The sequence below is a fragment of the Sander lucioperca genome, chromosome 4, assembly GCF_008315115.2.
Source record: "Sander lucioperca isolate FBNREF2018 chromosome 4, SLUC_FBN_1.2, whole genome shotgun sequence".
Lineage (NCBI taxonomy): Eukaryota > Metazoa > Chordata > Actinopteri > Perciformes > Percidae > Sander > Sander lucioperca.
This window is the reverse complement of record NC_050176.1, coordinates 10,869,636-10,897,370: the sequence shown is the minus strand read 5'-3', so window position 1 is coordinate 10,897,370 and position 27,735 is coordinate 10,869,636. Positions and strand designations below refer to the sequence as shown.

The 27,735-nt window shown below is 40.3% G+C and overlaps 1 protein-coding gene across 2 annotated transcripts in view; it reads left to right on the top strand.

The window, feature by feature from the left end:
• Positions 1-5,092: 5,092 nt before the first annotated feature.
• The window catches only part of add3a (adducin 3 (gamma) a), a 114,942-nt gene continuing 92,299 nt past the window's right edge, over positions 5,093-27,735 (top strand). Inside the window, exon 1 of one of the 2 annotated variants that reach the window (XM_031289329.2) lies at positions 5,093-5,286. The gene's annotated coding sequence lies outside the window, so the exon portion shown is untranslated. Of the gene's footprint in view, positions 5,287-5,311; positions 5,333-27,735 lie in introns of those variants that run through there. The other variant, XM_036000416.1, reaches the window with a different exon arrangement.

The following is a 27,735-nucleotide window of genomic DNA, read 5'->3' as shown; positions in this document are numbered from 1 at the left end:
AATCAGTTCAAAATGCAAAGGAAACAATTAGTGGTTGTTCACAGAGCAAACATTATAACCCATTTAATAAAGCAATATAGACATATTTAGATGATAGATTTACAATTAGTATTAGTTTAATTAGTATTTTGGGGGGCTTGGAGAAAAGTCTATTTTCTCAGTTGTTTGAATTGAAAGTGACCTGATCCTCTACATTTGTTAGTTGGTATTGTGCTTTGTAAGATACAATTTCACGTAAATACTTAATAATGTAGCCAACAGTATACTGTAATAGCTGGCTTAAATTACCTACCTGCACCCAAATGTTTCAAAAACAGGCACATAATGATGAAATTGAACAGCAGCAATCTATAGTCAAAGAAATAGAGACATAGAAACAATATTAAATAAATAATGACTAGATACAAATAAAATATGAAAAAAATAAATAAATATACTGATTAACAATAAAGAACAGCAGCCAGCCAAAATGAAATTATAGAGCTAAACATATAGGATACATATGGCCAGACTTGATGGGAATAAAAATAAATAAGGTGCCCAAAATCAAACTTGTAGCCTCAGAGTTTTTCCACTGGTTGCTGAGTTGATCCATTCTTTTTTTTCCCCTTTTACAACCCTGTTTCTGCTTCTTCCTCTTTCCGCTAACAGAATATGCCTCAGTCCTTGTGACAGGATTGAGGGGAAAAAAGATGAGAGAAAATAGTAACTTGTTCTAAAAATAGCAACCCAATGGCCCATCATTGTGGGCTATTTTGGGTAGGCCACGCAGCTATTTACACATATTGGAGGACTTGTGTAGTGGGTCAGGTCCTTCACTTGGCTTGTTTAAATCACTGATTGCGGCAGGAGCTGGAATTGTGATGTGATCGTGTATGAACAGGTTTACCATGTTCACGCACGCATGCAGACAATAGACAGAGACAGCAAAAGACTGCGGCATATTGAAACAGAGCAGAAACATTACAGTAGTAGACTGTTTTGTTAATGGTGATCCAGGAAAGCTTTAATGTTTCAAAATGTATGGGAAAAATATTTCTTTAATTAAGTGACTTTGAGAGTATAATTATACATTACATGTACTTAGGTGAGGCTTTTATCCAAAGCAAATTACAATAAGTGGATTCAACCATGAAGATACCACCCAACAAATAGCAAGAATCAGGCAAGTACATAAAATTCATCAAATAAGCAAAAAAAACTGCTTTAAGTGCTACATTTTTGAAAAAAGAGACAGAGAAAGGTAGCTGCAGTCGCAGATGAGGCGGACAATGTGTAGGGTTTGTGATGTCAGTGGGGAGTTTGTTTCACCACTGTGGAGTCAGGACAGCAAACAGTCGGGATTTTGTTGACCGGTAACTAGGGGTGTGAATCTTTACTGGTCTCACGATTCGATTACGATTATTCTGTCAACGATTCTAATAGATTTGATATCACGATGCATCACGATGCGTCACATCCTAAATACTATTGTATATTGCCACATGGTTTTTATCGACAAATTCAAGCAGTCAGATATATATGAACTCCTTTCTTATTGTATCTGCTCTTGAAGAAGAAACTTCATGAATGTAGCGGAGTCTGAACACAACAGACAAAAGGCAGAAACAAAAAAAGCAGTGAGCGGAAAATCAGTAGGCAATAATCGATAATTGTCTGTCACTGCATCGATGCAGAATCGTCCAGGTCTGCATTGCGATGCATTGATGCAAAGATTATTTCAATGCCCCTACTGGTAACAGGATGGGGTGTGTGGTTTGACCATGTTCTGGATGCCACAGCACGATAGGCAATTACTCATGTCTTAAACCAGATTTGAGACACGGATGGGAAAATTCAGTCAATATATTGGGAAATAAATGTAACGACATCTTAAGCAGACCACATCAATGTCCTTTCAGGTGATAAAAAAGATGAATCCTTTTAAAATAATTTCCTTAAACTTATTTAAAATCAGATTTTTAGAATGTAGCACCAGATTTTCTTCCAGTCCAGGTCTGACTTAAGGTTGTTCTAGAAGATACAGACTTTGGAACAGAAATAAAGCACATATATCATGGTTATTAATGATCTTTTTACAGTAGAAACCGGTCTGACCAATACCAGTATCCAACAGGAGCCAATGGAAGTAAAGTAAATTCAGATAATACTGAGTTACTGAGAAGCATTAACGCACAAGGAGGGATTTCAATTTTCATTGTATTTTTTTAATAAAACAATGACAATAGAGGCATTCTATTCTACTGCATCAAAAACTAAAGCATATTCCTTTGGTGGTAGGAATACCATACTTCAGAAGTTCAGAGTATGACATAAACGCACCACTAGAACTGAGGAGCTGGTTAACTGTACAACAATTCACAGCTGTCTGTGAGATAACTATCTCATTACCACACACATTACAATATTGGACCATTATGCTACTTGCACACTCGTCACTTCATATTTAATATTATACATATTTTATTTTGTTCAGTGCTGATGTGCTGCAATAGCAGTAATCGGTACAATGACAATTATCCCCCATACTTATTCCGCCACATTTTTGTCCCTACTAGTCACGGAGTGTTGCCAACACATGCACACAAAATACATCAAAATGTGTGTAATGATTGGGAATGGTGTGCTATGCGTTTTCTAAGAGATTTGCCGTGCAGTTTTCAAATGGGCAAATAAAACGCTGCAAAATTTTCCATAGACTTTAATGGAAAATCTTCGGGAAATTGCTTGACATAGCTCAAAACAACCCCTCTTTGGGGCCATACCGTATCGCCATACTTTAATGTAGAAAAATAATTAATAGTTAAAACCGAAGACACAACTTTGGCCTTTTTTGGGCTGAATGGGCATTCTGATATTAAGCACGGTTTCTACCAAATCACAGTTCAGCCTATGTATCGTCCAGTTTTCAGACCGTTTCAGATTTTCCAATGTGTGTGTATGGGACGGAATGTTGAGAGCTAGAGGAAAGGACAGAGGGTGAAGCTGCAGTACGATTCTCTGAAATTTTTTTCACTCTTCATACATCATGGTTGGTCAAAATGTAGGAACATTTGTGCCGGTCGCAGACATGTAACTATGGAATTAACCGGACCTAAACTTTTGGCTCTGTTCATACCAACTGCCGATAGAAACAACAGAAAAAAATATCTGGAAGTACGCAGGCGGTTCCCTGTTTGTTACCTGCTCTGTGTCGCATATATTTGACACCACAAACATAAAAACCACATCAATGCGTTCGCCAGACTTTTATCTCTCTTGAGATGATAATATTTTTGCCGTTTAGACCCACGGTTTTTGAATTAAAGAACGAACTTCAGAGGTATAATCATCATTAAATGAAAATTGTCACCTTGCCTAAATCATATTTGCTCATAAAAGCCAAGAATGCACATTGTAAATGTTACTATCTAAAAACTCTATGAATAAAAGTGATGCTGGTGTCCTAAGGACAAAGAAGAGCATTCAGTGTAATGCTCTAACAACCACTCAAGAGTTTCACCTTCATGCCAGTGTCAAACACAAACACTCACAGTTTGTATGTAAAATTGGCTGCATGTACTTAAACTTGATATCAATGTATTATACAGTCATCTGTAAAAAATAAAATATGCCATACAATTAAGAAAAATGCCAGCTGAGTAAATACAGTATGGTGTTTATTTCTGACAGATTGTATTTGTTAAAAGAGACACTGGCTCACCTTTTATATTTCCCCCCACAATCAAACTCAAACCCACTTTACACTAATCCGCTTTAGATACAAGAACCATGACACTACCATGATAAAAACATACAACACAGAAAAAAGAGACAAATCATAATTTATGCCTCCTTATCTAAGGAGTGCTGTTCCTGGATCTGTACTCATCTCAGCCTACAGGTTGTATACGCACCCTTACGGCCACTAGATGGAAACAGTGCAGCATATTTGTATGAGTTATATTTATTATTTATTTAGATGCTATGTTGTATGCTCAACTAATTCATTCTTTCCACCAAAAATACATAATTACCCTTTACATGACAGTATGAGGTTATGCTAAAATTAAAATGAATGCTAGATAAAAGCTCATGAAAATGACCTATATAGCCTAGAGCAGGGATCTTCAAAAGGGGGTCCGGTAGCATTAGAGGGTCCTCAGAGTCAATGCAAGGGGTCCTCCAAGTTATTGTTAATTTTTAAAAGTTTTTTTTTTTTTTTTTTAATGTCTTAACATGAATCCAATATATTATGAGCAAATATAAATCCCCACTGCTAACTGGCCTATAGGTACGGTAGACACTAAGGTAGCCATCCACAGATACAGTATACTAAGGCTTCACTTTGCCACATAACATTAAAACATGAGTTATGGGTTCCTGGATAGCTCTGCTGGTAGAGTAGGCGACCATATATAGAGGTTTAGCCTACTCGTCGACGCAGCGGCCCGGGTTCAACTCCGACCTACGGCCCTTTACTGCATGTCATTCCCCCCTTTCATGTCTTCAGCTGTGCTGTTGAATAAATGCCCAAAAATAATCTAAAAAACAACATGATTTATAAAATCATACCGGCAATTTAATAGCTTATTAAATCCACTAAAAGGTAGGCCTATGTATAATGTCGCCAACACGTTATTGTAGGCCCAGTTTAATATGCAACTTCATTTTATACAATATGTACTAGGGGGTCCCTGATCAGTCTCTCTTTCAGTTAAGGGGTCCTTAGCTTAAAAAAACGTTGACGACCCCTGGCCTAGAGAGTATACACTGAATATAAGCTGAAGATCTTTGATATATTTGCATGCAGCAAATTAATATACAGGATGCCAAGTGTAGCCTGTACATTGTCCAAAATATACTTATTGCTACATTGCGTTTATAGTATGTACTGTGTAACACGTTCGTTGCTACTGCTAAAGATAGTCTTTCTGTCTGAACTGGGGCATACATAAATAATACACATCAACAACAGCCCGCCTGAGTCACGTGCGCTCCGTCTCAAGCAAGGGATTCGCGAAAAAATGCGTTGCCAGTTTTAATGAATTACATTCCACTTCCTGCCATATTGTGAGCCAGCGTTTCCGCTTTCGCCGGCGTACTAGATCTACACAGCATGTGTTTACTGCCTGCACAGCCCACAGGGAGCGGGTTGACCATCGCGTTGATTAAAAGTCAGTGAAAGCGTTCGGACACGTCGTGCTTGATCGGAAGCATTGAATTCAAACCGTGAAACAGATTTAGAAAAGGTCCGGGGGACACTTGTGTTAGGTCGTCTGTCAGCTAACCCGAGCCTCAAAGAAGGTATGTGGATGAGGATGATTCTATTCATTGGTCATTGATCATAACGGTAGGCGTTGCTTTGTGGTTGCATAATCCTTTTTCTTGCCTGCTTATAGATGTTTACCAGTGTTTCAATGAAAAATATTGCGGTAAAACAAGTTTATGCGTCATACATGCTTCATAGCATTTTGTCCAGCAGCTTGGGAAAATATGCACCATTGGCCACACGTAGTTATCCAAACAGCTGCAATATTGTTTACTTTAATCATAAATAGTCTACATACTGTGTGAGTTGTTGTATTTGACATTTTAGGTACACTCTCCAGGACGCACTGGCTTAATTCTTCCATCAGTTCTGTAGGCGTACTTAATGTAGCTGTCATATTTTATCAGTGGTGTAAATATTGGAGGGAAAACAACGCTCTGTCAAAAATGCCCAGGTTTGCTGTGCTCTTTTTATGATAGGAGGTCAAAGGTCAGGGTCAGTTAAGGTAACAACCTCCTGCCGGAAAGGGATTCACTCGCTCACAGTGCCACATTTCCTAGACTAAGTATTAATACCAAAATGTGCCAATTTGTGGTGTTCAAGTGACAAGCAAGCACATTATCTTATAATAACTCTCATATTTTAATGATATGTAGGGATGAAGAAAGCCTCTTTAAAGCCCCCACAATGTTTGTATAGCATTTTCAGGATCATTAGGATGGTATATGTTTTTGTGACCATTACTGTTCATTTTCTGTGTCCCTGTATCTGATTCTTATGGCGGGTTGCTGTATTCTTTGCTACTACCACTATGAGTCGCCAAAGTCAGAGATCTTCAAGTCTTACACAAAGACAAGCACCATGTTGAGCTGGTATTTTTTTGAATCAAAGGAAAATAGCACTGTAAATTATTGGAGGTGGGTGTTACATTTAGGTTCAATTACTTTATCTTCAGTTTAATTTGCAGTTGCATATCAGGATGCAGAGTTGTTTTTTTAATGGGCAAAACTATACACAAGACAGACTTTCCATAAGTTATTGGCAGTTATTCAAAAATCAATTACTAAGCTCAGTCATGTAGGAGTTTTGGTATTCTCCCACAGCAAAAATGTTAAAGTGTCATGGAAACCTTTCACTTGTAGTTTATGTCATTAGTGCAAGCTGATCCTGGTTACGCACTGATGTTAACAAAAAAGTGCAGCAAGCGGTCATAAATATTATTATTACTGGGATTATACTATCTTCCTTCTGCATTAAAGCTTTTGTTGAGTTAAAGAGGCTATCTGGTGGTAATGTCTTTTCATCCTTTCTGCTGGATGACTCTTTCACCTGCAGCTAAAGGTTTTCTGTTAACCGGTTTATTCATAGCAGAAGTGAAGTCCCAACTCAAGACTAACAAGTCCCAAGTCAAGTCCAAAGCCCAGGTATTTTGAGTCCTAAACAAGTCATAATGCAACATTCACCAAATTTAAACAACAGAGTAATACATTACATTTACATAAATCATGAATGCCTTTTCAAATGTGTATTTATTTTTTTTTAACAAGTTTTATCAGGTGCTACTGAATTTAATAACACTGACACTGCACTTTCATAATGTTTTATGTCAAAATAAATTTAAGGGATAAATGTAAAAGATAAAAACTCACTTTATGGATGAATTATCTGTGTGCGCAAATGTGTATAAGAGAGAACATAACAGTTTGCATAAAACAACAAACAAAGGCATAAACTGTTTTATTCACCCACAAGGTTGCCCATTTTCTGTTACTTAGGGTTGAGTAGGAGTTAGGGAGGGAACCCACAACACGCCGACATGGCGCCTCTGTTGATGAAATGATTTAGCTTCGACTTAACATTACTGTTCTTTGTGCAACTTCAATTGTTGAACGAAGTTGGAAGTTGTTACATCTCCATCTGTGATTTTCGACCTGCATGTTTTGCATATTGCAATCTGTTTTTTGTTGACCACTACATAGTCTTCATACGCAAACAAAATTATCTTTGGTGTCATTTCCAACTGGCACTCAGCGACATAACTTCACATCTTCATCTGTCAGATTGGTTAAAGTGGATCTGGGAAATTAATGGAAATGCATTTACCGTATTTGTAAAGCACATTTTACATGACATACTTTTTAATCTTCGAGTTTGGGGAAAGGTATTAAGTCTTTTCAAGTCAAAAGGCTGAAGTCCAAGTGAAGTCACTAGTCATTGGTTAAGTCCAAGTCGAGTTACAAGTCTTTTCTGAAATTCTCGAGTAGAGTCTAAAGTCATCAAATTTGTGACTCGAGTCTGACTCGAGTCCAAGTCATGTGACTCGAGTCCACATCTCTGATATATAGTAACAGTGACTCTCACTCACCGTAGGTTTGCATGCAACGGGGTGTACACAGCTATATTATTAATAAAACATTAACTGTTAAATGGCCACCAGCTGGCTTACCTTGTGCATGCTACAGCTCCTTCTGTCTTCTCGCCTCCTCTCAGTTTCCCGCCTTTTCACCATTTGTTTTGTCTTTTTCTTCTCCGATTCTTTTCCTCTTGTCATGCCCCCGGGTTCTGTAGATCAAAAGTCAGGCAGACCCCCCCCCCCCCCCCACCATCCCCTCTCAAAATTGCACGTTACCCAAGAGCACCTCCTCTGCACCTCTGGCTCGTAGATATTTCTCAACCTGTAATGACTCTCTGAGGATAGCCATTTCCACATCAAAGCCTGGCCGTCTGAACTTAAAAAGGACCCAGACAAATATGATAATTGTCTTCAAGAGGCCTGCACTGACATACTTGATTTTTCATTTTTTTGTTTCTTTTTTCCCCCTTCTCTTATTTTGCTCCGCAGAGCCCTCTGAAAAGCTGTGAATGTTCACCATATGGACCTGAAATCTAAAACGGTATTCCCCTCCTTCTCTGATTCACTCGGATAGAGGGGGCCCCCGTTCAAAATCCTTCAGGGACTTTCTACGAGTCAGATATTTAACCCAGAGCCAATGACGGAATAGATAGAAAATGCAAACACACTCCATATTTATTTTTCCTGCACCTCTGCACATCCTTTTTGATGTAAACTCATTTTCCAGTGTTTCATAAGGTCCTCATGAATATTGCAGTTGCTTGAGACTCCTGGGAGACAGTGAGGTTTCTAACTGGTCTTAGTTGACAAAAGAGGAGGAAGCATATAACCTACTTCTGAAGCTTGAAATGAAAGTTTTAAATGTGAAAACTTCCATCCATCTTTGTCCGCTTATCCGGAGTCGGGTCGCGGGGGCAGCAGCTCCAGCAGGGGACCCCAAACTTCCCTTTCCCGAGCCACATTAACCAGCTCCGACTGGGGGATCCCGAGGCGTTCCCAGGCCAGGTTGGAGATATAATCCCTCCACCTAGTCCTGGGTCTTCCCCGAGGCCTCCTCCCAGCTGGACGTGCCTTGAACACCTCCCTAGGGAGGCGCCCAGGGGGCATCCTTACCAGATGCCTAAACCACCTCAACTGGCTCCTTTCGACACAAAGGAGTAGCGGCTCTACTCCGAGCTCCTCACGGATGACTGAGCTTCTCACCCTATCTCTAAGGGAGATGCCAGCCACCATCCTGAGGAAACCCATTTTGGCCGCTTGTACCCTGGAAAACGTATTGAGCATAATTTCTACAAAATCTACCCCAGTCTCTGTAATCTGATCCCCATCTTTTCCAAATGATTGATGATAATGTAGTCTTTACATAGGTTCCAATTACAGGTCCATCAGATTATAAACAGCTTGTGCAGATAAGTCCAACTATTGGTAGCCATTTCAATACACCGGGCTTCCATTAAAACCAATCCATACGGACACCTGAATACTTGAATGTCATGCAGCAGTTTAGTTGCTCTGCCGACATGGGTTTCCAACACACTCAGCATCTACAAAACTGTCCCACTGATTTTGAGGAGGAGGCGTGTCAAAACTTCCAGACACCGACCACTATCTCGCTGAAGAATGTGTTTGTGACACTAGTGATTCAAATATACTGTTCCGTTCTTATTCATTTGTGTTGTTGGAAATGTGTGTGTATTTGGAACAGCAACGAGTACGTCAGAGCCACACAGCTATCTCTAAATAATGCACCAGCCATTAAGAATTTAGTATTCTTCATGTCCATATTGTTATTTGTAATAGGCCTATAGTGTTGAATGTTACAGTTCTTGCAGAATAACATTTAGATAGAGCTTGGCGGAGGGGAATCTTTCATCTCAACACATCTGCAGCAGTTTCTCTGTCTGAGCTGCTCTCTTTTGTTTATTTTCTTTGCCCTAATGAATGGTTTTATAATACCATACTATAATAACCCAAGGCAGCTCAGCTAATCTTAAGATCCATGCCGAGACACGGGAAGTACAATGTCCACTGTGGTGGGGGATGGACAGACAGCCTCATAGATTAGAGTGGCAGTGACCGGTTGAGTGGCTGCAGTCTGCAGGGACTTAATGAGGCATGTCCATATGAAGACTTGATTGCTTGGGAATGTTTTGGTGAAAACAGGAACTGAAGAACAAGGAGGGAGAGAATATTTGATGAATGTAGTTTTTTTTGTGCTTGAGTGACAGGTGTGTAGAAGAAGATGAGGTGCACACTAGAGCTGCAACTAACGATTATTTTCATAGTCGATTAATCTGTTGATTTTTTTTTCTCGATTATTTGATTAGTTGTTTGGTCTATAAAATGTCAGAAAATAGTGAAAAATGTGGATCAGTGTTTCCCAAAAGCCCAAGATGACATCCTCAAATGTCTTGTTTTGTCCACAACTCAAAGATATTCAGTTTACTGTCACAGAGGAGAGAAGTAACTAGAAAATATTCACATTTAAGAAGCTGGGATCAGAGAACTTTGACTTTTGTCTTAAAAAATTACTCAAACCGACTAATCGATTATCAAAATAGTTGGCGATTAATTTAAGAGTTGACAGCTAATCGATTAAATGATTAATTGTTGCAGCTCTAGTGCACACATGTTGCAACCCCTTCAGTGATTTTTCTGGTTTCGATACCTATACTGCAAACTTCAAAAAATGTTTTTTTTTTTTTCTGCGTAGCACCCCACAAAAAAGGGAAATCATGTGTGTGCTGGTGAGCCTGAAGCCATTTAAAACGCACACGGCCCAGTGAATTTGAACCTGTCCAGAGGATAGAGATGACTTCATCATTACCTCACCCTGCTCTGCTAGAGAACTTATCAAAAACATGTGGCTCCACTCTCCTTCTACACTGCAAATTGATTGAGTCTTGGACTCCAATGTTTTTCCTTTGTTAGAGGACGTGTGTGTTTGCGCGCAAGCAGGCTACATTTTTATTTCCTTGGATTTCTTGTCTCTCTCTGGGCTTTGACTTCATCTGTCATTCATTTGGCTTGTTTCAGCGTGTAGCTCTGGGTTTGGTCAGACAGGGCCGTGGCCGCTGAGTTGGACAGAATTATACACCATGCCTGAGCATTTGAGCCTCTATGTACGTGTCTGTTACGCCCATTGAAACCAGATGAAATACATAACGGGGATAACATTTTATTGACCATATAATTAACCATACTATACAGTACTTTAAAGGAATAGTTGGACATTTTGGATTTTGTTACTTTTGGACAGAGCCAGGCCAGCTGTTTCCCCCCGTTTCCAGTTGTTATGCTAAGCTAACTGGCTGCTGCAGTAGCTTCATATTTACTATACAGACATATAAATGTCCTTTCTTTTTCACTAAACTTAAAATTCATGGCTTAAAGGATGAGGCTGGCACACCAACACGCTAGATTTTAGTTTAGTTAGCTTCCTTCATTTTGACTCTCTGTTCCATCAAAGGTCAACACTGTCAAAATGGCTTGCTTATGGTCAACAGCACCAATTTGCGTGTCAGAGGTTAAACAAAGTTCAACTGAGTGCAGATTTACTTCGCGCCCGTGAGCGATTTCATAGGAATTAATTAATTTCACTGCATAATTTTGTAATTTTAAAAACTGATGTGAGGCCTTTAGTCAGAGGGCTAAGAGTAAAAAATGCACCACATTAAGATTATTTTTGTTGCTGTATGTGGACACGCACGGTTGCTGTTTAACTGCTACATGCTTGTTTGTTTAGATGGAAATAATCTGTTTTGGTCGGGGGACTGATGCTTAGACGATGTGGGTGATCATGATAAAGTTGCATTGAGCTGCACTGCTGATCTGCAACTTCATTGTTTCATTTTTAATGCTCTGAAGGAGTCTGTCGAAGCTGAAGAGTCTCTTGTTTCATACTATTGTGCATCAACAGTCAGGGTGCTGTTTGATGTGATACATGTGTGGGCTGAGTGTTTAGATTCCACAGTTGTTTGGTTGCCAGAGGTCCCAGCGGGGTGGGGTTAGAAAAACCTTATTATACACTTGTGGGTGGATGAATTACTGAAAGCATCCGGCCTGACGTGCAGTACAGCTGACTTCTGTCCAGTTTGCGGAAGTGTGTACTGTACGTCCATATGTGCATCCGTATGCCCTCACTTTGGATGTGCATGTGTGTTGATATGTACATATGTGTTTAGTTTGCATTGGGAGTTATAATATGTTTGTGTTTACACAGGCCTTTCTCTGTTTGTGTGTGAGGGGGCAGTCCTGGCAGAGCACCAGCTCCGGTCAGCAGTCTTCCCAGCGCAAGAAGCGAGACGGCGTTTGCATAGATATTGAAGTGGAGTAACCATAGCAACGGGGTCAGCCTCTGACCATGGGAGAAGCAGAGGTGCCAAGTTTTGGGCCAAATGAGCTTTTGGAACAGACAGCGGCTCTTTTGATCTCTGTGGTCGTCACCTTATTAAAGTGTCTCTCTTAAGGGTCAAACATTTGAGATCATGAAAGTTCGAAGCTGACATTGGAATGTTGACTCCACAAAACGATTGGACTTTTAATCATCTGGAGTCTTCATGAATGATGAGACCTAATATGTTGTATTGTATTTGATATACCACTGTCATTATCCAGTCATTAAGTTAATGAACTAATGAGCTGAAAATGCAGAAATACCAACAATGGTTATTATGATTGTATTATAATCAACCAGAACAATGGATTAATTCTGTCCTTGTAACGTTGGATCCATGAAGTCCTAATCGTTGATTTTCTGTTGATGACCAATGAAATGCTGCCATTGTGAGCAGATAATGGCACTAATTTGGAATGCTGTTTTGCCTGGGCTGCTTGCCAGTCATGAGAGTGAGTGTGCAGCCACTGTTTGTGAAGGAAGGGGTGGCTGCCTCCCCCATTACTGTGCCCCGAGGGTCTGCATTAATATGGAGAATAGATTAGAAATCTTCCAGGTCACTTAATCTATTCAATTAACTGACATGTCATTTTGCATATTTACTGGCAAAGAAAAAAATACTAGAATGTACAGTGAAGTACAGCCATTAGGGTTTGTATTCATTTGCCAGTGTGAATCCATTCATCACAGTGTGTTCATGTGAGGGTCATTCATAGCTGTGTGTGTGTGTGTGTGTGTGTTTGTGTGTGTGTGTGTGTGTGTGTGTGTGTGTGTGCGCTAACTCTGATTGTGTGCCTATTTCCTACTTCACACAGTCTGAGAGGAACAATTTGAGATTTCTGTCGTGAAAAGCTTCTATGGATGCCTTTATTACGGGTGTTGATCCTCTTGCTGTGTGGGGATCTGGAAAGGATGTACTGTCACTATTTCTAAATGTGATGGAAAGCTTAAATTGCGTGCGTGTGTGTGTGTGTGTGTGTGTGTGTGTGTGTGTGTGCACACCATATCTAAATGATTTCCATGATCCATGATACTGCCTGGTATTTTCTTCTTCTTTCTTCTCTCCATTGAGCCATGTTTTCTGCTGTTTTTATTACACTGCTATAAAAGTCCTACTTAGAAACATAACTCTTGTATACGTACACACATAAAAACTCACACAGTTTCAGCCCTGAATCCTGCAGTGACATTCAGCGCTCGGTGTGCTTTGTTCATTCTGAGTGCAACCTTTATTTTGTCATCATTGTGTAGAAAGATATATTACTCTGTAACTGACCTGTGTAATGATCATGCTGGTTTGGAATGTGTATTTCTAAATGGACACTCAATGGATTTTGATTTCATACCAACCATTCGATTCAAAATCGATTTTCGATTAAAAAACGATTCTCGATTTAAAAAAAACCGATTCACAGTATGTAAATGTAGTTACTTTCCCATGTGATTGCAGTAGACATAACATTTTTTATTAAAAAAATATTTTGTTATTAGAAAATATGAATCAATTATGAATCGATTTTGAATTGGTAGAGCTTGAATCGCGATACTAATGTGATTTTTTTTTTGCACACCCCTAATGCCCAACATGTTGATGCCAGTAGTACTGTGCTGGTGAAAAGCATTCTGGGTGATGAACAAGAAAATGCAGTTGCACTTGTCGCACCTGTTACCTTCTCAGTTTATTTGACCACCTGCTGGTTCATTTTGAAATTTTTTAACACAATGTCTGGTTATGTCACATTTAAAGGAGAACTCCGGGCAATTTTTACGTTCATCTTGATCGCTATACTTTTTTGAGTACTGTCTATAGCAAAAACCACGAGCCGAATTGGTGCTAGCAACATGGAGCTTCTGTAGCTAATGCCCAGAGCTCCCGTTAGCTAAAACGGCAGTTATGGGGGCATAAGCTAAAGAGTGCCTTTGTGCCTCTTAACAGACTCAAAATGCTATTAAAATGTCTGTGCAACATGAACAGGGCCCTTACATGACAACAAGATACGTTTAGCAACTTAGCCATTGTTGAAATTCACCTACCCTGTTAGCTGCTAGCTGCCGTCTGGGATGAGTGAGTGTGTTCAGTCAGGCTTCGGTAATAATCATCACGCTGCAGTCCCGTGTGTATTTGTAACATAAATATCCATTTATTGTGCAATCCATCTGGCGTTGGTGAGTAGGAGTCTTGTCCGTGTCGATCGTTGTGGTTTCCTTAGCCGGACTAGCATGCCCGGCCGGCGTCCCTGCCTCTGCTTCCTCCCCGCCCTCCTGGCTTCACGCGGCCGACAACAATCCAACGAGCGCCCGCTGGTCTGGTGCATGTCTTCCAGAAGACCGTTCAAGCCTTCGCCGCGAAAAATTGTATTTTATTTCCCCCTCAAAATAGGTAATTGAGCACTGTAGTGATTATGACCATATTAGTGACTATGCTACATGGAAACGGACCAAATTATGTTTAGGTCCTGTACAGTAAAATAGTGTTTTAGACGGCTAGCTGTAGTATCGCTAAGTCCCGTGGGAATTCAGTTGTAGCAGGAAAAAGGTAAATAGCAAATTCCTCTGTACAGGTGACACAGTTTTCGTTACCTGGCTGTATGAGATCCCACTCTTTACAGCACAGGCTTTCTTCCTCGGTAGGCATTGGGTCACAACACCCACACAAACACCACCAGTTGCCCGAAATCCGTGTCCTTGAAGCAGATGCTTCATCTGCCAGTTGCCCCTTTGTCTGTCTCGTTCTTTCCAACTCTTGTGATGCTAGTTCTTCGCCTGTATACTCGGGTTTGAATAAATAAGGACGACCATCAAACTCAAACGCCTCTTCCATGTGTTCACTATCTTCTATATTCTCCAGTTACGTTACTCCAAACTTCTTCCCTTGTGAACAACTCCGATCTTCACTCTTCACACACTACGCTCCTCCAAAATGCACACTACTATTTACCTTTTTCCTGCTACAACTGAATTCCCACGGGACTTAGCGAGACTACAGCTAGCCGTCTAAAACACTATTTTACTGTACAGGACCCAAACATAATTTGGTCCGTTTCCATGTAACATAGTCACTAATATGGTCATAACCACTACAGTGCTCAATTACCTATTTTTGAGGGGGAAATAAAATACAATTTTTCGCGGCGAAGGCTTGAACGGTCTTCTGGAAGACATCCACCAGACCAGCGGGCGCTCGTTGGATTGTTGTCGGCCGCATGAAGCCAGGAGGGCGGGGAGGAAGCAGAGGCAGGGACGCCGGCCGGGCATGCTAGTCCGGCTAAGGAAACCACAACGATCGACACAGACAAGACTCCTACTCACCAACGCCAGATGGATTGCACAATAAATGGATATTTATGTTACAAATACACACGGGACTGCAGTGTGATGATTATTACCGAAGCCTGGCTGAACACACTCACTCATCCCAGACGGCAGCTAGCAGCTAACAGGGTATGTGAATTTCAACAACGGCTAAGTTGCTAAACGCATCTTGTTGTCATGTAAGGGCCCTGTTCATGTTGCACAGACATTTTAATAGCATTTTGAGTTTGTTAAGAGGCACAAAGGCACTCTTTAGCTTATGCCCCTATAACTGCCGTTTTAGCTAACGAGAGCTCTGGGCATTAGCTACAGAAGCTCCATGTTGCTAGCACCAATTCGGCTCGTGGTTTTTGCTATAGACAGTACTCAAAAAAGTATAGCGATCAAGTTTAACGTAAAAATTGTCCGGAGTTCTCCTTTAACTGTATTTGAATGTGAATGCTGTTATTGGCTGTCCTTGTTTGAATGAGGTTTTTAAGGTGTGATTAATGCAGGGAAGAGAAGTGGCTTAATAGCTGCATTCTTATCAAACACTTTTTAGTTTTTTTCCTTACAACCGTATGCAACAGGTACCAAAACATATATTCTGCATTTCCACCAGACAGTACTTAAATGTAGGCGGGGTTGTAACAGCCATGTGTACATATTCCTCACTGCTCCATCCAACTCTCGCTGTATTTCCTCTTCACCGATAATGCAGAGGAACGTCTGCACCAATCGTGGACTTTTTAGCTCCATCTTTTTAGTATCGGATAGGTGTGCTAGGAACCTCAACAGAGGTGTAATGAAAAAACAGGAGTGAATAGAGCATTTCTATTGGTACCATCCACAACTTTTGACATTAGAAACTCAAAAATAACTGCAACTAAAAACTATTTTTGTTTTCGATTAAACTGTTGATTATTTTTTTGATAATTAGTTTGGTCTATAACATATAACATCAGACAGTGAAAATTCCCAACCAGGTGACGTCATTAAATGTCTTGTTTTATTTGACCAACAGCCCAAAACCCATAAATATTTAATTTACTTTACTATTAATAACCAAGAAAAGCAGCAAATTCTCACATTTCAAAGCCTGAAACCATCACATCTCTTTTGCTTAAATAATGAATAGTTAATAGTAATTGTTGCAGGTCTACAGTTTATTAATATTCTACTTTAGGAATAAAGTGATCCAGTGGAAATGTGTGGTGTGTGTGTGTGTGTGTGTGTGTGTGTGTGTGTGTGTGTGTATATATACATGAACTCTTGTTGGTCTCATGTTTCCAGGAAACATGCTTTATTGCCTCTCTGACCAAACATCTACATTTACATCATCTGCCACTGTTTTAGAAGGCACACCCATGCCTCAGTTCCTGTTTGTGCACACACACACACACACACACACACACACACACACACACACACACACACACACACACACACACACACACACACACACACACAGTGACAAATCATTGTTGGCAGCACTGAGTTTAGCTGGCTGCTGAATCCTAGTGTTGGTATGGGTATGTACTGTGCTGTTCTCCTCTGTTGTCTCGTCTCTAACTGGGTCAGCTTGTGTACTAAATGATGATTCTCATCCTTGTTGTCACTGAACTAAAACGCTGTGTCAGCACTGCCCAGTGTGATCTTAATGTTGTGTTTTGGCGGTTATTTGTTGTCCTTAGTCATGGTTTTAATTGATTTAATGTGCTTTCTTTGGATGTGTGGTGTGGTAGGGCATGACAAGATGTGACATGAAGCCAAATGTCGGCTTACAAAACAGTGTTGACGCTCACAAGGCAATCAGAGTAGTTACAGTTGTAGAGACAACACCACACTCAATACTGTGGTATTTTTGCATTTGTGCCTCCCAGAAATCCCTTGTCAATCAGTTGAGTGTTAGCACATTGACCGAGCTGGCCATAGTGATGGTATGTTGTATTTAAAGGTACAGTACATCACTGGTATGGTGGTGCTGGTGGTGGAGGAGCGTGAGCCACCATGGTGCGAATCCACAATTTGTTCATATCTTCTCCTGCTGGGTCACAAATAGTCGTGTTGAAATATAAAATCAAAAGCAGCAATATTGTGTGTGTCACATGTTCTAAAGTGACACATACACTTTCACAGTACTCTACTGTGTATTGGTTACATGTCACACTTCAATGGGACATTAGATATTTTGGGATTACCTCCTCTTATATATATAGTCATTCCTAAAGAGCAACTTAAAACCTACTGGAAATCTTGTTTTTGCTGACCTACCGCAATCTTTACTGTAGTGAGTGCTAGAAGTGTACTCCATGGTATAGTGCACTGTGACATCGCTGTTAACCTTTTAATGAGCGAGAGTGAAACACTGCTTTTTAGCCCGGTAATTAATATGCCCCATATGTGCATCGTGGCTGGATTGCATCCAAACAATGTATATAGGTCTGATTATTACAGTGGTACCTATCAATAAACTGACGCAGCATAATTAAAGACCAATTTGTGTGTGTCCGGGCCAGCTCATGCATCCTGGCATGACTTCATGTAAGAATAATTACAAGTACAGGACATCATAAACTCAAACTTTAACAAGTAGCTGCAAGTTTTCTGAGTGTTAGGCTCAGGCACCTGAAGATATTATTAAAACCATTAACGAAATGGAAGACCATTAAGACGCTAAAGTAACAAACAGGGCACTCCCTCATGGCCCGGGCGGCCCTGAATCATTATTTTTCCCCTGCCCACAGCTCCCATGAGCAGATAGTACTACACCATAAGAAGCACTTCAGCTGTATTTTGTAATTATTGTCATCCTTATTATGAGCGAGGTAAAAACTCTATATGTATTCAACCTCAGAGCCATTTACTGTGTCTACTGTGCAGTGTGCTCTGAGGTGATATATAAAGCTGTGACCACCTCAGTCACCTCAGCCTGTGTTCTCACCTCAGTCTTGTATTCAGGTCAATGTTTCTGCAAGAAAAACTACAGAACTGTACATACAGGAGCAGTATGTCTTCGCTGTGCTGTTGTTGACGTTGCTGTGCTTCTCCTCTGCTGGAGGGCCATTGCATGTCATTAGTGATGCATGTTGCGTTCTGTTCAGTAGCCCCCTTTGGGCATCACAAGCAGTCTGTTTGTGCATAGTACACAAATTGACACATTTCTGATTGTTAACATTTGATTTGTTTGAATTCACTGTCCATTTTTTTTTATGCCCTAATATTACACTTTTAATTATTATTCTTCCAAACTCTATTGTCAAAAGGATGAAAAACAAGTCTAAAGCGACATACAGCATACACAGACAGCACCAAGCCTCTCCATCTGTCTCTGCTCCCACCGGCTGTCACTCTTCCTCTCCAGCTCAGTCTTTATGTTATTTTCTCAGTGTTTACCGAGGAGAAACTGCTGAGGAAGAAATGAAGAAGCTGATCATTTTATAGCAGATTGCACACACAGTGTTCCCTGTCTGTTAGCAGTTTCAGTTACTCAAGGAGCGATGTTGCATTACATCCTGTGCATTTAGATGGCAACGCCACCCTTCCTTTAAAAGAAAGATCCACCCTAACATAATTAATTCCTGTAAGAAGAAAAAAAACAGTACTTTTGTCAGACCATTAAAATGGGCTAATAAGGGACTGTTCGTTATTTAATTAAGGGGCCACCGGAGGAGTTTTGTGGCCTCTAACCTAAAAAGACGTGACCCTCCCCTCGTCAGTAACAATTTTCCTATGACTCTCCAAAATGATTTGAAAAACAGAGGAATGACCCTCCCCTTGCGTGCAAGTTTGCACTTAGCAAAGAAGTACAGATACCATTTGATTTTTACAGCAATGACATACACGAGTTAACCTCTGCATTCTCATCTTACATATCCCACTCCTCTGTTATGGTGTGGTGGCCATTTCAGTAGATTTACTCACTAACATTGTTGTGGAAACACAATAAGCATGGAAACTAAATGCACATTTCATGCATTACTGCATTACTTCAAATACTAAGTTCCTCCTCTAGTAAACTAGTATTCATATGAAATAAAACAATAAAACAGTGAGACCATTCAGCAAAGGACACTGGGATATAGGCTAACCAATTCAATGCTGGTTGCTATGGACTCATCACTAGGCTTCGTCATTGTATATTTTAGCACATAGGTAAAGCTACCAAAGCTGAACATTATATTCCAAAACACATATGTTTATTTTTAAAGCAGATTTTAAGTTACATTGTAACAATTTAACAATTCGCCCTTATGAAATCCAATCGCGGCGCGGCTGTCTTGGAACGCAATAGACAGACGCTTAAATTCAACTAAAATGTAACAGTGAACAATCAGTGTTGGACCTACAGTCTGTTGAGATGCCTCTCCAAACTCACCATAAAACGTTAAGACACGTTGAGAAAAAAAGATCCCTATTTTGCCGTAATCCAGTGACACGAAAAAAAAGTAATCCACAGCGATCAGTAGATCCACAAAAAGGTAAATGACACGGTGTATCCAGCAAGGCCGATACGAGCGTCACATTCACCAGCCAGCTCCAAACAGGTGAACGAGGCCTCTCTACTTCGCTGTTTAAACAAAGTGGAATAAACGTATAAAAGTCCAAATCTACACAAAACCCGATCAATCAATTAGTAAGCTGACATCACATTTATATACATGGCATTTAGGAAACCTTTATTGCAAGGTTGGCACGGCAAGATGTCCAGACTAGTGCAACAGTAATTTTTGTTTTTTGCGTCCTGCTGCTCCCATCGTCAGCCAGGTAATATTTTTTTTACTAAAGCAGTATATGAAATCTGATGTATTACCTACCACCATTTAGTTGTTTTGTGTTATTTAAGATATTTATAAAATATCTGGTCATGCCAGATTATTCCACTCATTTTTTAAACAATGCAATTACCTGTTTGAGCCACCAGGGGGGCAATGCTCCTCCTGCCCCCCCAGCAAACTCCGCGTATGGGGTCAGACCCATCTGCTAGGGGGCAGAGACTGAGAGCTACATGGATAAATATGCACCAAACAAGCCACTTTGAAATTTTGCTCTTTTAATGAATAAAAAAGTTGGGTGACCCCCCCACCCAGATTAAAAATTGTTGGATGACCCTCCCCTCAGCATAAAATAAAAAGACATGACCCTCCCCTATTTTCTTTCGGTGGTCCATTCCATAAATACCGAACGGTCCCTAACAAAAAAGGTTTAGGTATCTGTAACATCAACTGTAAGTGTCGACTAATACCACCATTAATATCCTGCGATTAACTGAATGATTACACCTGTTTATCAAACATACACAAAAGCATAGCAGGTTGATTTGACAGACATGGATCAATGCATTAAAAACCATTAACTATCCCACTGTAAACCGTAGAAAAAGAATTTTCCATTTGCTTTCATCTTTTATTTCAAAGCGTTTTATTTTAAAAGGAAGCCCCCTATAGTAAGCTTCTGCTAGCAGTTGCTTTTATATTTCATAAAATTTATTTTAGATCTGTTTTCCTTTTAAGTATTTAAAAACAGATTCTCATGACAAATACACTTTCCGCCTTATCAGTTCCCCTTCCTGTCCTGACGGATCGCTGCCCCTACACACACACAAACTCACACACTTTCCACTGAGGATGTATCTGGACGTTGGGAAGAGATACCCTGTCAGATATGCGTGGTGTAGTGTCACATGACACATGAGAAGTCTGGGAAGGCTGTATTTCCTTTACCTCAGCAGAGGAAATCACTGGATAGGACCCATCTTTTGTTTTGTCCTTCCAGGACGGTCACTGATACGCTTTGGATGGGAAGTTGCACAAATGCAACATGTAGCACAAGGCCATATGATGTTTCTGTGCCCTTTGTGGGCCAACAAGAGTTGTTTATAACTTGGACGAGTGATGTCATCCATTTGTGTTGTCAAAGGGACTGTGGTGGTGTGTCCTAAAGACAACACATCAGTTTGAGACTGATTTTGGTGTTCTGGAAAATGTGTTTCATGGTCTCTGGGATGTGACAATAAGGGGAAAAGACAAATATGTTTGCGGTTTGTGTCTGTGTTTTACAGGTTTATTAAGTCCAAAATGTTCCCAGGATAAACTAAGGAAAAGTATCTTTCATAAGAAGTTGGGTTAGTAATTGTGATGACACTTTCCCTATTAATCACAGAATTTGGAACATAGCTGTCTGTTTTTAACTCCCATATCATCGTTAGTGCTCCTATAATGCAAAGTCTGAGATATATTGGTATTATTTTCATTGGCAGAGCTAGAAATGTAGCATAACTGCAGTGGGAGCTCAAGCTGGTATAGACTGATAGATGTGATGCACTGCAAACCTGAAATTATCTACACATTACCTGGCAAATCTGTATGTGAGAATGCATATGCCCGAATCAGTTGGATCGGACATCAAACGGTGTTCACCCTGCCAGCTCCCCAGTACAAAATCTGTGTAATCTCCGATTGAGCCAAAAGTGTGAAATTCACAGCAAGCGAGTGGGCGTGTTGATTATGTCTAATGCTGCTCGCGCAAAACAGGAAGGAAACAAAAATTCAAGGGTGTAGAAGGGTTATTTACTAACGGTGTCATTAGTATTGTGTAATTGTGACTTAATTTCAGTCGATTTCGACTGAAATTAAGTCACAATCTTGAATTTTGAATTAAAAAATGGAATCCTTGATGCTGCCACGCCCCCATGTACCGTCCGGTCGGCTTGTCAAGCGGAAAAAAACACATGTTGAAGTGCTGCAAGTCAACCTCCTCTAACTTAGCTCCAGCCAGTCAAAAGTTAGCATGGCAACTGCAGATGCAGGAGACCCATCGACAGAACTTGAACCCCCTCCTCTTTCACTGAAGTCGCCGGTGTGGAAGTATTTTGGATTTCCAGTGAGTTATGTTGACAATGTTCGTGTTGTCGAACAAAAAAACACAGTTTGCAAGCTCTGCTATGTGCGTGTACCATATTTTGTGTGTTTACCATTGCACATTAGCCTAGCAGCTAGCGGAGTTTCCTTCTGCTTATAGCTTAATCCCGACAAAACCGCACGGTTGAATTTCAGCTAGCATGCACGTTTTGTAGCCTAAACAGAGCAGCTTATATTGGTTATATTAGAGAGATCAACAAGCTAGCGGACTGCCGACGGTATCGACGCCTATGCCCAGCAACCCGTTCGACCCAGAGGTGAACTGTCCCCCGCTCCCCCCTCTCCTTTCCCCTTCTCACACAGCTTCTCTGTGCAGTGTGTGCATGGCACCTTCTCAGCAAGCAGGGGCGCCAATTTGCCATTTCCCCACACTGTGAAATGATAGATAATACAATAGAAAGCCGCTTGAGGATTTTTTTTGTGCTCGTGCCGCCCCCATGTGTCATGAAAAAATGCCGCCCCGGGCGACTGCCCAGTTCGCCCAAAAAACGCAACTGGCTAAGAGCGCTGTGCTGGCTCGATGGTGTTTTAAGCCTCCAACCAAGCCTTCAAGGCAGTGCTGTGACCGTCGTCTTCAAGGCACCTAACCATAACCATAACCATTGCCTAATCCTAGTGCCTTCCAGGCAGCGCTGCCTGGAAGACGGCGTTGGGGGCTAAAAACACCAAACACCGCTGTGCTGCGAAGCGTCTGCCCTCAGCATTGTCGGCAAACTTTTTTTTTTCTTTTTACTTTATTGACAAATTGTCAAGTTTCCAATTGACTGAAGATATAAGTTATTGTTACATTATGTTGTTAATAAATGTTTTAAATTTGACAATTGTGGTACATTGCGAACAAAGGTCAGATATTATATTGCATAAAAGTCTAGTCTAAAAATGGCATAGCTGTACTTTAAAAAAAAAAAAAAAAAATTTAAATTTCGAATCGAACCGTGACCTTAGAATCGAAAATGTAATCGAATCGAGGATATGGAGAATCGTGACACCCCTATTATTTACATGAAGACGGCAACAAAAATGTCTAACTGGAGACGCGAAGAGATATGGGAACTTCTGTTTGTAAGGATTGGGAGGTTGGGAAATATGCTTTCCTTTTTTTAGGTAAGAAGATTAGTCTTCTCATCTAACTTTATGCAACAAAACAAAACCTTCACAAATTGTCAAACTATTCCTTTGAGAGAACATTAAATGGGAAGAGGCATATTTGATCATTTTTTTTGACAAGGTTAATTCTAGGTTTACTTATTTCTAGGCTAGAGGTTCGGTTTATTGCTAGAATTATAATTGTGGTGGTGATTGTTAGGTTCAAACATGGTTTATGTTTGGGTGAACTTTTAGAGAGGATGTCAAGGTTAGGAAAATAAACCAACATGTTAAAAATGACTGTTACAACCACAGAGAGCCATTACCATTGCTTCAATCCAGTCTTGTTTATTGCTTGTGTGGTTTTCAGTCATATTGATCCTGTCATATGATCATTTTAAATGCCATGATTCCTGGGAATGGCAGCAGGTTTCCTCTGAGCAGTTTCTTCAGCAGTTCCAATGATATTTTTTGGCCAAGACAAAGGCCTTTGTCGCCACTAGTTCCTGGCAGTCGGCTTGGTGTGTAAGGGCCTTAAAGGGTTTTTACAACAGTTGCAAAACTTGTTGTAGTTGTAGTCATAATAGTTTTTTCCAACAATTTTTGGCTGCATTGTGGGCTGTTACATCCTTCAAATAGATGGCCCATGTCAGACCATTAAACACTGACCCAGCTGAAGTGTCTTTGAGCAAAGCACTGAATCTGGATCAGCTCCAGAGGCGCTGCTGCACGGCTGAACACAACCTCTGACTTGACTTTACTGAAGAGGAGTGTTTGTCCTGCTTGGATTAATGGTGTATCACATTTTCAAGTTGTTATTATTAATAAAACAAATTAAAACAAAAGTGGGTGTTTAATGGGGCTGTTTCCAGGCTATTCATGTCATGTACTCTGCCTGAACCCATCCTTCAGCGAGGCTCTCTTCCTGTTAATACAGCTGTCTGGGTGATCTGTTCAGAAAGGCTTTGTAGAGAGTGGCGATCTGCCAGCATTGAATACAGATCGACCTGAGGAGGAAAGCAAAAGATTGTGTCATCTCACCAGAACAATAGATACAATTTCCCATCATACACACAACTGCTAAATACTCTTCTGTTATTATAAATGTAAAAAAAAAAAATGGTCTGGATATAATCAGTGTGCATTTACAGTTACGTTTTCAGTATTTAATGCTGTTGTCCAGACCAGGAGGTTAAGTTCAACATAACTTCACTTGTAGCAGGGGCCTTACTTGTGAATCTTGTGAAGTTGGCTTGTATAGAAGTCTATGGGAAAATTACCCTAATTCTGCTTGATTTTGTTACCTACTAACAACTTTTTCAAACCAGTTTATGGTCTCAATTCTTCAAAGTCTTATTCAATACAACATGATGTTCATTTTGTAATGGATGGTCCCATTCATTTTAAAATAGACGATAAAGCATGCAGTGCTTTAGGGCGTGGCCACACGCCCATTAATCAGGACAGAGGCTTAGCAATGCTAATCATGTCACTGTGCACATTAAAATAGCAGTGAACTTGTTTTTGGATACTTTAGTATTAGCGACCTTCCTTTTTCGTACTGCTGTTCTGTCTCTCTTTTTGAGAGATTATTTTTTGGGGCGTTTTCAGACATTATTTTTGACAGGACAACTGAAGACGTGAAAGAGGAGCGAGGGGGGGAATGACATGCAGCACAGGGTCGCAGGTCGGAGTCGAACCCGGGCCTGCTGCGTCAAGGAGTAAACCTCTACATATGGGCACCCGCTCTACCAAGTGAGCTATCTGGGCGCCCCGGTTCTCTCTCTCTCTCTTAACTGCAAGATGAGATCCCAAATAGTCACATCACACCTGGGGCTTCCATCAGCTGTGCAGTCAATTTCCACATTTGGCAGGCGATAAGGTTAGGGTTAACTGACTTGAAAAGCATCTCCAACCATACAGCCAGGTTACTATATATTAATTTTTCGACATCTTAACAATTTTAAGTCTACTTTCATCTTTTTTTCAATGAGATGAGAAAGAGAAAGAAGAAAGAAAACAATTGTTTTCTGTTGTGCTTCTTGTTTGCTACCCTTTTACTGTAGCATGTTACATTTTTAATATATCTTGATTTTATTGTTTAATTAAGCTATTTAGCTTTTCTAGTCTATTTGTTAATTACTTATTAGTTGTAATAAGTAACAAATGACTATTTAGTGTGTTAGACAGACAGACACACACACACACACACACACACACACACACACACACACATTTCTATAAAGCAGAGTCAACAATTGTCAGATTAGGGGGCTTTTAGAGTGGACAGCAGCAGCACAGACAGAATCACACCATCTAAAAAACTGCTGCTACCAGGTCGAAATTCTGCTTTCTGTTGCCATCAGCTCATCAGCCAGGCAGTAAGGTTACATCCAGTTAACCATAAAGGGCAAGATCAGGCACCAAGTCTCAACTCTGGAAGATCTCATTTTGAGTGAATGCTAAGCATGTTAAATGTAGTATCTGTTTAACTTGGAGAAGGGTTTGACTTACGTCCTCCTCACTGGCAAAGCATTGCATCAAATTAAAGTCAAAGGGAAAAATTAAACGCAGGCTTGCCATCATCTGTGTGCAGCTATTGCCTTATTAAGCTATTGTGGTAGGATGTTGTCATGTGCATGTGTGATTACTTATAGGATAAATGGGTTGATTTTCACACCCGGACAAAGTTTTACAAAATATCATCTGCTGATGTTCCCTCTGAATGAACACAGTCCTTATCTGCCATCTATTCTGCCAATGATGTGAAGATAAACAAATCCTCACACATGCCTGCTTTTGCTTTAGGATCAACTAAATTGTTTTAGCCGTCGGTATTTTACCTTTGCTCTGATGTTGGCTCTTCTCATTTAACTCACTTATCCTCATTCAATTTCAAAGTCACAAGTTACACAAATAAGCTCAATAGCAGTGAAAGGATCACCTGTCATCCTCCTCATAGCTCTGAATTAACTGAGGCTCCACCCACCACGCCATCAGAGAGTGATGGGGCCGAACAGAATGGACACTGCAGCTTTCACGTCTTCTCTCTAGCTCTAAACCTGTCTGACAGAATCGGATTAGTGAGATGTTGGGATTGTTGTGTAACCGTGGCAAAACTAACAAGACAGAAAGCAAAGTTGACTCTTGTCTCATCCATGGGCTTTTTATTTTTTTATTTTAGTAAAGTGGTGTTTAGGTCACACCTCAAGCTAGTTGTTGACGGCCTTTTGTCTTTCATAAGTGACCTCACCTCCCCTATTATGGCTAAAACAATAATTTGTTAAAAAACACGTTGACTTTGGATGGATTTTATATAATGAGGCAGATGCTGTGTGGCTGGACAGTCACATCCACCAAATAATTATGGCCACCACAGCGGTCAGCAGAAAAGGTTGTTATGTAACTGTGCTGGTTTTCCTTGTCTGACTGCATCTCGCCCAAAGAAAAAATAATTAGTATGTCAAGTGCAGTGCCGGGCTTAGTTCATGGCGTGAAGCGGGATTCATTCTGGTCATTCCACATGCTCTGCTGCAGGTTGTTGATGATTGAACACGGTCATGAGGCTGATGTCCGGGCTGTGACACCACTGTGTGTTCTCCATGGTTTAATGATTAGTCAAGTCATTTTATTTATATATTGCATTTAAAAACAACAGCTGTTGACCCAAAGTGCTTTCCAGTCGAGGCAGATAGGTTAAGATCTGCCTCAATACAGGACAAAATTAATAAAATAGAATGGGCATAACAAGCAATAATACAAAACGTAATACAAAACAACTAACATGATAACAATCAAAGTCAAAGTAATACAATAGGAAGTTAGGAGAGATGGAATAAATCCAACAACTAATTTAAAAGCAGTAAGAAGGCATTTAGAAATAATTAAAGCGGGGACTTCACACAAGCTGCACAACAGTCTGGCAGACTCTTCAATCAGTTTGCATTTTCAGCTGGATTCCACATAGAATACAGTATATCGAGGTACATTTTTGTACTTAAAATTAACTTTTTCACTCATTTTTTTTTCTTGTATGTACCTTTGTTTTCCCTAACATTTAATGGGCCCTCATGGGAGTAGGTACTTACCTTTCAATTCACCATAAAGGTGCCAAGTAATTTCTGATACAGACTTCTGGTATAAATTTGTAGATATTTCACTTAAACTAAAGTTTTTAAGTCAGTTCAGGTAGCACGCCGATGGGGCGTTCAGATAGTGTACGAGAAGAAACTCTGGCCCACTGCTGCCGTGACCCAAAATGAATCCCCGGCAGCAGTGCCTTTTGTCTTGGCCTCGTCAAAAACTATTGGTAGTGGTGTTGACTGGGAAGCTGGTGAGGGATCACGTCCTTGTTGCAGCACTAGTGACTCCTATCAGCTATTCTGTTTATATAAATTCCTACTGACAGTGATGGGAGTGGAACAATGGTCCAATGTTT